Source organism: Bombina bombina, chromosome 4, assembly GCF_027579735.1.
Source record: "Bombina bombina isolate aBomBom1 chromosome 4, aBomBom1.pri, whole genome shotgun sequence".
In the NCBI taxonomy this organism is placed as follows: Eukaryota; Metazoa; Chordata; class Amphibia; order Anura; family Bombinatoridae; genus Bombina; species Bombina bombina.
The window spans coordinates 291,021,375-291,035,308 of NC_069502.1; positions in this window are offsets into that span (position 1 = coordinate 291,021,375).

Here is a 13,934-nt window from a genome sequence, read left to right on the forward strand (position 1 = left end):
TCCTATGTGGAATGTGATATCTAAAATATATACCTATCATAACTAATACCTATCATGACTAATGCACTCCTTTTTGTCAAGATTATTATTCAATATTTAGAATAATTAGATAAATGTATCTTTATGATATTTAAGCACTGATGTATACACAACATATATGTGATTGCCATGATATAGAGGTGATTAATACATTTTAATTGACATCATATGAACAGACACAGACTCTCCCTGGGACCAATGCACTTTTAAAATGTTTCAATAACTCCATGTTAAAGACAATACTTCATATCTCTTGAAGTATGTAATATTAAGCACTTATGTATTTTGGTTAATAGTCTAAATATTGCAAATGTATTATCTGCTTTAGCAGACATGACATTACATATATTTTATAAATATTAGTACTATGACACATTATAACTTTAATGTGTCATCATTTTGTATTGAATAAATATGATTTTCACATTGAAAATTAAATTTGAATGAGGGTAAATCTGTAATAATAAAACTCATCTTCATGATAAACAACTTATTTCCTTTGAATTATTTTTCTATATGTATTGAGATTATATATAGCATCCCTGGGCAAAGGTTTCATTTTGAATAGGTAGATATTTTATTTATTGTTATAATATTTTACCGGGAAAGATACATTGAGATTTCTATAGTTTTCAAGTATGTCCTGGGTCCACAAAACATTGCATTGATACAATGGGTACAATAAAATAAAAAACAATAATAATACATATGCCCAAAAATTTAACATAGAACAGGTAGGAAATATATAATCAACAATGACAGGTGCATTCTGTTTTGAGATATCTAGAGAGGGATCTCTTAAAGGATATTAGGCATGGGGAAGGTTTGAAACTGTGCGGGAGGTCGCTCCATAATTGTGGTGCTTGCATATATTTTTATATGTACATACATATTGATATTTCTATGACAACATGGGTGCAAATATTCCTATACATAGGACCAATAAATGTAGCATATATAATGTTATTTGTACATTGAAACACTCATAATTTTTTTGTGATTTGCAATTTCAATGAGAAACAGGCCTCAAAAAAGCTTTTTTTTCCTCCTTTACACCTAGTTGAGCTGGGGGTAATATTTCTTAATGTATCAACAGCCTCCGACAGTGTATTAACGGTTAGCGCTTTCATTGGAAACCTGGTATAATTTATCGATTAACGGCTTCTATTACTTTCTATGGGACGCGAAGATCTTTTCGGCAGCCAAAGTCCGGCTGCCGATATTGAGGTATAACGCGCCATTGGAAACAGTCGTTAAACGATATTGCTTTCGACAGCATATTTAACGGTTTGCGAGTGCACGCAAACTGAATTACAACTCAATGGAAGCAAGGCCATTCTCTAGAAATATGGTCTACAGAGCACAGAGTCTTAGTAAGGCAAGTGCCTAGCATATAGTTGATACAACCATCGTTCTATATTAGACACTGAAACCCATCTATGTTATTGTTTTTATAATGTAGCCTTGCTGGAAGACTACAGGCCTGATGATCTCAACTTCTCCGCTCTGGTGAGATGATCTAATAGGTCTCATCTGTACCACGAGGTCCCTCAAAGACTTAAAAGGCATTTTTTTTTCTTGAGAGCTGTTTATTTCTCGATGCAGAGTTTTGGATGTCAAGGTGAAGGGATATCAACAGTGCAAAATAATGCTCAAAAAAAGCCTCCAAAGATTTGGTGAGTTATCTCTCCATGCCGGTGAGTTTTTTAGAATCTGGCCCATAGTTTTACCTGGGTGATTTCTTTGAATTATTTTCAAGGTAATATTTTAGCCCATTTTGCCTTGTCCCTGATAAATTATTTCGATCTCTTTATTGCTTTATTCTAATTAGCTGGCAATATGGGTTTCTTATTTTTTACTGGACATAACTGTTTTTGTTGACGCTCCCTCTTCAATCCCCCATTCATAATATATATAAATAAATATAAATATAAATATATATATATATATATATATATATATATATATATATATATAAAACACAGGAATGGTCCACACTCACAGACTGGACTGGGTACAAATCCTAAGCCACTATAAACTCCACAGCCCTGAACACTGACAGACAGCTGCACAGTTCCCAGCAACCCAGGCAGTTAACCCCTGAGCAGCCTGGGTGACAGGCCCACAGGGAAGCATTACAAACATTATCAACACAACACACAGAAAACCTGACACTTGCCAGCAGATACACAGTAATGTTTAAAAGCAAAACTGGAGGAAGTCAGTTACATTTGGCGCCAAAAGGATCAAGTCCAGGACCACGTCAAGGTCTCCCCCTTCCTGGGACCCTAAACCAGCACCCACACAATGCATGTTTTCAAACAAACCAACTGTAAACCTCCCAGGGTGACATAGGCTTTTGTAATCTCCCCTATGTAAATACAAAACACAGGAATGGACCGCACTCACAGACTGGACTGGGTACTCATCCTAAGCCACTGTTGATGCTCCCTCTTCAATCCCCTATTCATAATATATATATTTATATATATATATATATATATATATATATATATATATATATATATATATATATATAAAACATGCTTTTAAAAAAAACCAACAATACATTTTAATACATTAGAAAATGATCTCTTTTAAATGTATCAAAAACAAAATATGGAATATTTGTGTCCATTTAAGATCTGTTTGTTGTTATCCTTGAGAATAAAGTAAAAGGATATGAGATTCTTGTCATCTTTAAGACACTGAGATCCTATTTTAAATTGCTGTTCATTACAAACATATAAAAACTAATTATGTTGCTCGATTTCACATATAGTTACACAACGATAGAAGCTTGTGTTATAAATTAGTCTTATTATAATAATAAGTGTTACTTTTACATTTGTTTTTATTTTACACATATTTATTATAATAGTAACAGTTGTCACCTGTCAGCATTATTTTAAAGTACTTGTCATAGTTTCAGCCCTCTGTGCTATATACAGATGATAAAGGAATCATAATAATAGGTGTTACTCAGCACATATCGTTTAATCAGATGTGCCAAATCCTGCTGAAAGGAATCTTCATTTCTATTTCATTTGATTGGTGCAAAAATTGGAATAATTTGTGCTAGATGTAAAGTCATTACTAAATAGTCATCTTGCTTAGGAGATATGAGCAACTGCTCACCATTTTGCATAGAACAGAGGTTTCTGTTAATTCATCCACAAATTAAATGGGTGAGAATTGTTTTTTGTGACAAAATGACAGAGACAGTAGTAGGTTGACAGATAGTGGGTCCCATTTTCATAAGACAATACATATTTAGTGAACCATATCATTCATATTTTTGGATTATATTGTTTTACTCACAATATTACATTGTTCAATTTTCTAATAGAATTATTATCATTATGTTTCAGCATTTTGCTATATTGCTCATCTCTACTGAGTTGCTTCTTTGGTATATGTGTGAGTCTTCATTGTACAATAATTATAATAATAAGTGTTTCCACATTCCACTTTAAAGCATTATGTTTTTATTTTAAAACTATAAAAGAAAGAAACAGTCAGAATGCTAAACCTGTTAATATTTGATCACTAGAAAATATATGAGTATGGGATGTGGTCTTTCAAATATTCTAAGGTAATCTTTAAATAGCTAACATTTGCTACAAGAGGTTGTGCCCTCTCAGTCTTAGTTTTGTATCTCAGACATTCTCATAGCCAAAACAATTACTCTTGAGATTTAATTCTCTAAATGTAGCCCCGTATTCACAAATAGAACTGTTCTGTTAAGCCCCCCCCCACAGAACAAAAACTTACTTCTGGATAAGATGTGAGACTTAAATGCCATAAAAATATTCTACATTATTGTTTATGACTGAAGTGGGCTAAAATTGCATTTTGTTCTATCACAATTTTATGATTATTTCATTTGCTTTTTAAAGTCATACAAAAGCCATGTTTTATTGGCTCACATATATCTACATTTAATGTCTATAGCAATAAATTAAGGGGTTTAATCCTAATTAAGATAAAGATATCTTTAATGCAACAAGTTATTTTATTTTTAAAAAGTGCCATTTAAATCAGAAAGGGCAACTCCTCTGTAGCTTTGAGCATGCCCTTGATCTCTAAATTAAATTGGCTTTAATGTTTAATTCATTTTGAAATATGGTAATCAAGAATCATATTTGTCAGTCAAGCTTGAATAGGCTTTGGCTACTGTTAATGCTTAATGTCTTGGTTGTTTTACTTTATTCACCCTTTTATAACCAAAAGGCAATACTTGTACTCTGGGAGTTATGGTAAACTGTATAACATGCTTGCCATCCATAAACTACTTAAAGCTGAATTAGAAATAAACCAAGTCAATCTTTCTTAAAAACAGACACAAAAAACTTTGCACTGTGTTGTATCATCTATATGCAAAACTACATTTATTTCACATGCAGATGAGACACTTAAAAATGAGGTGAACAGAAGAGGCAAGAGCGGATGCCTGTGGAACCCCTATGGCTATATGACCAAGACCTGACCCCACTTTTCTTTTCCCAATAGGTATGCACTAAAGAAGCGTGTAGGGCTCTCAGGAAAACTTTTTTCACTTCAATGTGTGCAGTATTCTTACATGTTTTATAGTGGAAAATTCTTCATTTTGATCCTCAAAATGAGTACCACTTGTGAATGCTTTGCTATTCACAATGGCTTTACAGAAAACCTTTCATTAGTGTGGGTATTGTTAGAAAAAAAATTATATTAATAGCTTGAATTATTTTTATGATTATAATTATCTTTTAAGTTATTATTCTGATCACATAAATAATAAATAAATTAAGCAGGATATATATTTAGTAAGAACTTTGATGTTCATTTTTTTTTTTTAAAAATAAAATTAAATTGATCTACCTACCTACACATAAATAGTAATTAATTGTATTATTATTTATGTGTGGATGTGCAGATAGGTAGATAAATGGACAGACAGGCAGACAGACAGACAGACAGACAGATAGATAGATAGATAGATAGATAGATGATAGATAGAGATATAGATGATAGATAGATAGATAGATAGATAGATAGATGATAGATAGAGATATAGATGATAGATAGATGATAGATAGATAGATAGATAGATAGATAGATAGATAGATGATAGATAGATAGATAGATAGATAGATAGATAGATAGATAGATAGATAGATAGATGATAGATAGATAGATAGATAGATAGATAGATAGATAGATATAGATAAAAATGCATTTTCTATCCAATAGCTAAAAAATCACACACATTTGTGATCTTTGATTACATTTAATTTGGTTGAAATAAATAATTCTTGAACACTTTAATTAAATATAATAATTGCATTTTTTTTTTATGTTTGGGTGAATAGATGATAGATAGATGATAGATAGATAGATAGATAGATAGATAGATAGATGATAGATAGATGATAGATAGATGAAGATAGATAGATAGATAGATAGATGATAGATAGATAGATAGATGATAGATAGATGATAGATAGATATATAGATAGATGATAGATAGATGATAGATAGATGAAGATAGATAGATAGATAGATAGATAGATGATAGATAGATGAAGATAGATAGATAGATAGATAGATAGATAGATAGATAGATAGATAGATAGATGATAGATAGATGAAGATAGATAGATAGATATTAATTTTCCATCCAGTAGCCCGAGATCACACAAATACAGGATATGATCTTTAATTACATTTTTGCTTGACAGTGATACTTCTTGAACAACACGTTCAATAAAATATATCCAAACATTGATATAAAAAGTTAATAATGAATAAAATTTCTTCATTTACTAAGAAAGGAAACAGTAAACAGAATATATAAATCCCCCATATGGTAATATAATAAAAAGCTTTGCAATTGTTTAGTCTTGAACAGAATCTCTATGTTAAATCTGAAAAAAAAATGGTTGATCATTTATCAATTTAAAGTTATTACTGAAAGTAAAAAATATTTATTAAAAAACACATTTTCTATATTACATTAAAGTACAATTTTTTATAATCAAATTTCCAGGTAAATCTTTCCTAAGTTGTAAAAAATGCATTGAGCAATTAATGCATTTTCCCTAGCATTATCTCTTGCTGTACTTATTCTACCCTTGTATATTAAAACTACGTAGTGCTGCAGTGGCATAAGGTATATGTGTTTAAAATCAATATGGGAAGCAAAAAAAGATGAGGCACTTTGAACGTCCTTTTCAAATCCTCACCCAGTATCCTCTGTTATAGCAGAAACACTGGCCTAGATTTGGAGTTTGGCGTTAGCCGTGAAAACCAGCATTAGAGGCTCCTAACGCTGGTTTTAGGCTACCTCCAGTATTTGGAGTCACTCAAAATAGGGTCTAACGCTCACTTTTCAGCCGCGACTTTTCCATACCGCAGATCCCCTTACGTCAATTGCGTATCCTATCTTTTCAATGGGATTTTTCTAACACTGGTATTTAGAGTCGTGTCTGAAGTGAGCGTTAGACATCTAACGACAAAACTCCAGCCACAGGAAAAAAGTCAGTAGTTAAGAGCTTTCTGGGCTAATGCCGGTTCATAAAGCTCTTAACTACTGTACTCTAAAGTACACTAACACCCATAAACTACCTATGTACCCCTAAACCGAGGTCCCCCCACATCGCTGCCACTCGATTAAATTTTTTTAACCCCTAATCTGCCGACCGCCACCTACGTTATACTTATGTACCCCTAATCTGCTGCCCCTAACACCGCCGACCCATATATTATATTTATTAACCCCTAACCTGCCCCTCACAACGTCGCAGCCAGCTACCTACAATAATTAACCCCTAATCTGCCGACCGCAAAGCGCCGCCACCTACGTTATACTTATGTACCCCTAATCTGCTGCCCCTAACACCGCCGACCCCTATATTATATATATTAACCCCTAATCTGCCTCCTCAACGTCGCCACCACCTGCCTACACTTATTAACCCCTAATCTGCCGAGCGGACCGCACCGCTACTATAATAAAGTTATTAACCCCTAATCCACCTCACTAACCCTATAATAAATAGTATTAACCCCTAATCTGCCCTCCCTAACATCGCCGACACCTAACTTCAATTATTTACCCCTAATCTGCCGACCGGAGCTCACCGCTATTCTAATAAATGTATTAACCCCTAAAGCTAAGTCTAACCCTAACACTAACACCCCCCTAAATTAAATATAATTTTATTCTAACGAAATTAATTAACTCTTATTAAATAAATTATTCCTATTTAAAGCTAAATACTTACCTGTAAAATAAATCCTAATATAGCTACAATATAAATTATAATTACATTGTAGCTATTTTAGGATTAATATTTATTTTACAGGCAACTTTGTAATTATTTTAACCAGGTACAATAGCTATTAAATAGTTAAGAACTATTTAATAGCTACCTAGTTAAAATAATTACAAAATTACCTGTAAAATAAATCCTAACCTAAGTTACAATTAAACCTAACACTATACTATCATTAAATTAATTAAATAAAATACCTACAATTACCTACAATTAAACCTAATACTACACTATCAATACATTAATTAAATACAATATCTACAAATAAATACATTTAAATAAACTAACTAAAGTACAAAAAATAAAAAAGAACTAAGTTACAAAAAAATAAAAAAATATTTACAAACATAAGAAAAATATTACAACGATTTTAAACTAATTACACCTACTCTAAGCCCCCTAATAAAATAACAAAGCCCCCCAAAATAAAAAAATGCCCTACCCTATTCTAAATTACTAAAGTTCAAAGCTCTTTTACCGGTCGGCAGATTAGGGGTTAATAAGTGTAGGCAGGTGGAGGCGACGTTGTGGGGGGCAGATTAGGGGTTAATAAATATAATATAGGGGTCGGCGGTGTTAGGGGCAGCAGATTAGGGGTACATAAGGATAATGTAAGTAGCGGCGGTTTACGGAGCGGCAGATTAGGGGTTAAAAATAAAATGCAGGTGTCAGCGATAGCGGGGACGGCAGATTAGGGGTTAATAAGTGTAAGGTTAGGGGTGTTTAGACTCGGGGTACATGTTAGAGTGTTAGGTGCAGACGTAGGAAGAGTTTCCTCATAGCAAACAATGGGGCTGCGTTAAGAGCTGAACGCGGCTTTTTTGCAGGTGTTAGGTTTTTTTTTCAGCTCAAACAGCCCCATTGTTTTCTATGGGGGAATCATGCACAAGCACGTTTTTGAGGCTGGGCGCTTGCGTAAGCAACTCTGGTATTGAGAGTTGAAGCTGCGTTAAAAATGCTCTACGCTCCTTTTTTGGAGCCTAACGCAGCCTTTATGTGGACTCTCAATACCAGAGTTATTTTTATGGTGCGGCCAGAAAAAAGCCGGCGTTAGCTACGCGGGTCCTTACCGACAAAACTCCAAATCTAGGCCACTGTTTGCTGAGATTTTCTGTAAAGGAATGTGAAGATGTGCTGTACAACGATCTCTTGTGTGTATTCTGCTGTTTAAATACTTACATTGATTTAGAATATTTGCGGCTTTGCAGCTTCAAAATAGTCTACATGTATAGGTATTATACACATGGTAAAACGAAAATTAGTATTGCGTGTGTACTGTAGTAGTGTTATTTTTTTACCCATATGAGTTTAATGCTGGTATAATTAATGGGAACTAATGGGAACTAACTCATTGAATTTAATTTATGCTAAAATATTTTTTTATTATTTTCTTTTTTTTTCTGGTTTGGCTGGTCAGTTTGTATTTCAGTAAGATTGCAAATCAACGTTTACAATAATATTTTAATGCTGAGGATCCTTAGATGGTTTTTGTTTTACACTATTAAATAACTTTATTTATTTTTGAGTCGAAAAAATTACATTATTATCTGAAGCAATAGGTTTTAATCAAGTTTACTGCCTTTGTTTATATAAACAAAGAACCAAATCAGTCCAAAAAAGGGAATCAATCTTTGTTAATTCATGTGGGGAATAAATATACAAAATGGTTTAGATTGTGCAAAGAAAATCTTCAATACATTCATGCTGTCATACAGGTTATATAACTGACTACTATCAAGGCTATCAGAATTCTTTTCTCTCAAAAACTCTACCTTAAAGGGACATTAAACCCTCATTTTTTCTTTCATGATTTAGATAGAGCATGCAATTTTAAACAACTTTCTAATTTACTTCTATTATCTAATTTGCTTCATTTTCTTGATATTCTTTGCTGAAAAGCATATCTAGATAGGCTCAGCAGCTGCTGATTGGTGCCTGCACATAGATGCCTCATGTGATTGGCTCACCCATGTGCATTGCTATTTCTTTAACAAAGGATATCTCAAAAATAAAGCATATTAGATAATAGAAGTAAATTGGAAAGTTGTTTAAAATTGAATTCTCTATCTGAATCACAAAATAAAATCTTTGGGTTTAGTGTCCCTTTAACTTCTGCTTAGCTCCAATGACAGAAGATGAAGTGTCTTTAATTCTGACATCTGCACATCTCACAACTTGACCTGTTAATCTGATTGCTCTACAACCCATTCCATCTATGTCTTCATATATTGAACCTCAGATACTGACACTCCTTTCAAAACTTATTTCTTACCAATAGTTAATAGTCAATAGCTAATCACCATTCACATTACAAACAAATTCTCCATTGTTATAAAGAAAAATTCCCTTTACACACAATTCACCCTCTGGTTACAGTACTGTTTACCCCATTCCCCTAAACTCAAAATGATGGAACAAGCTTCTCTATAACTACTCTACCCAATTCTTTAATTCAGCTCCTTATTGCATCATAGGCAATCTGGCTTTAGTTTCATCCACTTTATTTTGCTAAATCAACAATCACAATGAACACAAATAAAGTACTTAATATAAAAAATGAAATTCTGCGTCTCTGAACTTCTCCTTCAGACAGTTTAACATAACGTTCCTAGCCTTCTGTAAACCCCTAGTTCAGTGTACCAAAGATTAAAGTAATTTTAATTTACTGTATGTTTTTATTTATTTAATTTGCTTTCTGATAATACACAACTCTAGCTCTCAAGCCCAAATCTCCTTTTCTCTGCCATATTTCATGTCATTAACTGTCTATTAAATGATGATAATAATGATTATAATATAGATGTTTTTGCTAGTCTCCCCATCTTGGACTGATTCTGTACTTCCAAATAGGGATGAGCATTTGTGCATTGCATATTACTATATATAATTTAGAGCAGGTCCATGCTAAGCCTCCTGTTAGCGCAGCCAGGGCTCTGGCAAGAAGAGGATCGGGTTAGCGTGCTCTCCATGGTAAGTATTGTAGCTACAGAGGAACTTTTCACCTGTAGCTTTAAAACAGTTACATTAGTTGTTATGAAAACAAATGTAAATATTTAACTAAAAATCAGTATTTGTTTCATTTTAAACAAAACAAATACCAAATACGGCAGCCAACAAATATTCGGAAAAAAAAACATAATTTATGCTTACCTGATAAATTTATTTCTCTTGTAGTGTATCCAGTCCACGGATCATCCATTACTTATGGAATATATTCTCCTTCCCAACAGGAAGCTGCAAGAGTCCACCCACAGCAAAGCTGCTATATAGCTCCTCCCCTAACTGCCATATTCAGTCATTCGACCGAAAACATGCAGAGAAAGGAAAAACCATAGGGTGCAGTGGTGACTGTAGTTCAAATGAAAAAATTACCTGCCTTAAAGTGACAGGGCGGGCCGTGGACTGGATATACTACAAGAGAAATAAATTTATCAGGTAAGCATAAATTATGTTTTCTCTTGTTAAGTGTATCCAGTCCACGGATCATCCATTACTTATGGAATACCAATACCAAAGCTAAAGTACACGGATGATGGGAGGGACAAGGCAGGTACTTAAACGGAAGTTACCACTGCCTGTAAAAAACCCTTTCTCCCAAAAATAGCCTCCGAAGAAGCAAGGTATCAAATTTGTTAAATTTAAAAAGTATGAAGCGCAGACCAAGACTCCGTCTTGTAAATCTGTTCAACAGAAGCCACATTTAAAAAAGGCCCAAGTGAAAACCACAGCTCTAGTAGAATGAGCTGTAATCCCTTCAGGAGGCTGCTGTCCAGCAGTCTCATAAGCTAAATTAATTATGCTTTTTAACCAAAAAGACAGAGAGGCTGCTGAAGTCTTTTGACCTCTCCTCTGTCCAGAATAGACAACAAACAAGGTGAACGTTTGATGAAAACTGTAGTAGCTTGTAAGTAAAACTTTAAAGCACAAACCACGTCCAATATTGTGTAATAGACGTTCCTTCTTTGAGGAAGGATTAGGATACAAGCATGGAACAACTATCTCTTGAGTGATGTACTTGTTAGATACCACCTTAGGAAAAAACCCAGGTTGGTACGCAGGACTACCTTATCCATACGAAGGACCAGATAAGGAGAATCACATTGTAACACAGATAACTTGGAGACTCTACGAGTCGAGGAATTAGCTACCCAAAAGGAACTTTCCAAGATAAAGATTGATATCTATGGAACAAAAAAGGTTCAAACGGAACTTCTTGAAGAACCTTAAGAATCAGGTTTAAGCTCCATGGCGGAGCAACAGTTTTAAACACAGGCTTGGATCTAACCAAAGCCTGACCAAATGCCTGAACGTCTAGAATACCTGCCAGACGCTTGTGCAAAAAAATAGACAGAGTAAAAATCTGTCCCCTTTTAAGGAATTAGCTGACAACCCTTTTCTCAAAAACATCTTGGAGAAAAGATAATATCCTGGGAATCCAGACTTTACTCCATGAGTTACCCTTGGATTCATAACAATCAGATATTTACACCATATCTATGTTCAATTTTCCTAGAGACAGGCTTTCATGTCTGTATTAAGTTATCAATGACTGACTCGGAGAAGCCATGCTTTGATAACATCAAGCGTTCAGTCTCCAGGCAGTCCATCTCAGATTGATTCTATTTAGATGGTTGAAAGGACCCTGAGGTAGAGGGACCTGTCTCAGAAGCAGAGACCGTGATGGAAAGGATGACATGTCCACCAGATCTGCATACCAGGTCCTGCGTGGCTACGCAGGCGCTGTCAAAAACACCAAAGCCGTTACCGGATAGGGGTCCGTTCCTTCATGCTGCCTTAGAGGCAGCAGCAGGCTCCTTGGCCTGCTTATCTTTGTTCCAGGTCCGATTGTCTCCAGACCGCCTTGGACTGAGCAAAAATTCCCTCTTGTTTTGCCTTAGAGGAAGAGGATGCCACACCTGCCCTGAAGTTTTTAAAAGGTACGAAAATTAGACTTTTTTTTTTTTTTTTGCCCTTGATTTAGACCTATCCTGAGGAAGGGCATGACCTTTTTCTCCAGTGATATAAGCAATAATCTCCTTCAAACCAGGCCCGAATAGGGTCTGCCCCTTGAAGGGAAGTTAAGTAGCTTATTTATTAAAGTCACGACAGCTGACCATGATATAAGCCATAGCGCTCTGCGCGCCAGTATAGTAAAAAACAGAATTCTTAGCCGTTAGTCTAGTCAAATGAACAAGGCATCAGAAAACAAAGGAATTGGCTAGCATAAGCTTGTCAAATATATTCATCCAATGGAGTCGCTTAACTGTAAAGCCTCATCAAGAGACTCAACCCAGAACGCCGCAGCAGCAGTGACAGAAGCAATGTATGCAAGGGGCTGCAGGATAAAACCCTGTTGAATAAACATTTTTTATCCATTGGATCTAAAAAGCACAACTGTCCTCGTCAGAGGTAGTGGTACGCTTAGCTAGAGTAGAAACTCTTCTCTCCACCTTAGGAACTGTCTGCCAGAAGTCCCGTGTGGTGGTAACTATTAGAAAACATTCTTCTAAAAAATAGGAGGGGAAGAGAACGGCACACCTGGTCTATCCCATTCCTTATTAAAAAATTTTTAGTAAACCTCTTTAGGTATTGGAAAAACATCAGTACACACCGGCACTGCATATTATTTATCCAGTCTACACAATTTCTCTGGCCCTGCGATTGTACACATTCATTCAGAGCAGCCAAAGCCTCCCTGAGCAACAAGTGGAGGTTCTCAAGCATAAATTTTAAATGTAGAAATATCAGAATCAGGTTAAATCATCTTCCCTGAGTCAAAAAAAATCACCCACAGACTAAGCATATTGTGAGGTAGTATCATACATGGTTCTTAAAGCGTCTGTATGCTCTGTATCTACCCCCAGAGCTAACTGCTTTCCTTTAATTTCAGGTAGTCTGACTAATACTGCTGCCAGAATATTATTCACCACCTTTGCCATGTCTTGTAAAATAAACGCTATGGGCGCCCTTGATGTACTTGGCGCCATTTGAGCGTGAGTCCCTGAAGCGGGAGTCGAAGGGTCTGACACGTGGGGAGAGTTAGTCGGCATAACTTTCCCCTCGACAGAATCCCCTGGTAAAAGAAACGCTATGGGTGCACTTGATGTACTTGGCGCCATTTGAGCGTGAGTCCCTAAAGCGGGAGTCAAAAGGTCTGACACGTGGGGAGAGTTAGTCGGCATAACTACCCCCACGACAGAATCCTCTGGTGATAATGTTTTTAAAGACAAAAAATTATCTTTATTGTTTAACATGAAATCAGTACATCTGGTACACATTCTAAGATGGGGTTCCACCATGGCTTTAAAACATAATGAACACAGAGCTTCCTCTATGTCAGACATGTTAGAACAGACTAATAATGAGACTAGTAAGCTTGGAAAACACTTTAAATCAAGTTAACAAGCAAATATATAAAACGTTACTGTGCCTTTAAGAGAAACAAATTTTGTCAAAATTTGAAAAACAGTGAAAAAAAGGCAGTAAAAAAAACAAATTTTTCCAGTACATGTAATAAGGTAACAGAGCATTGCACCCACTTGCAAATGGATGATTAACCCCTTAATGCAAAAAACAGAT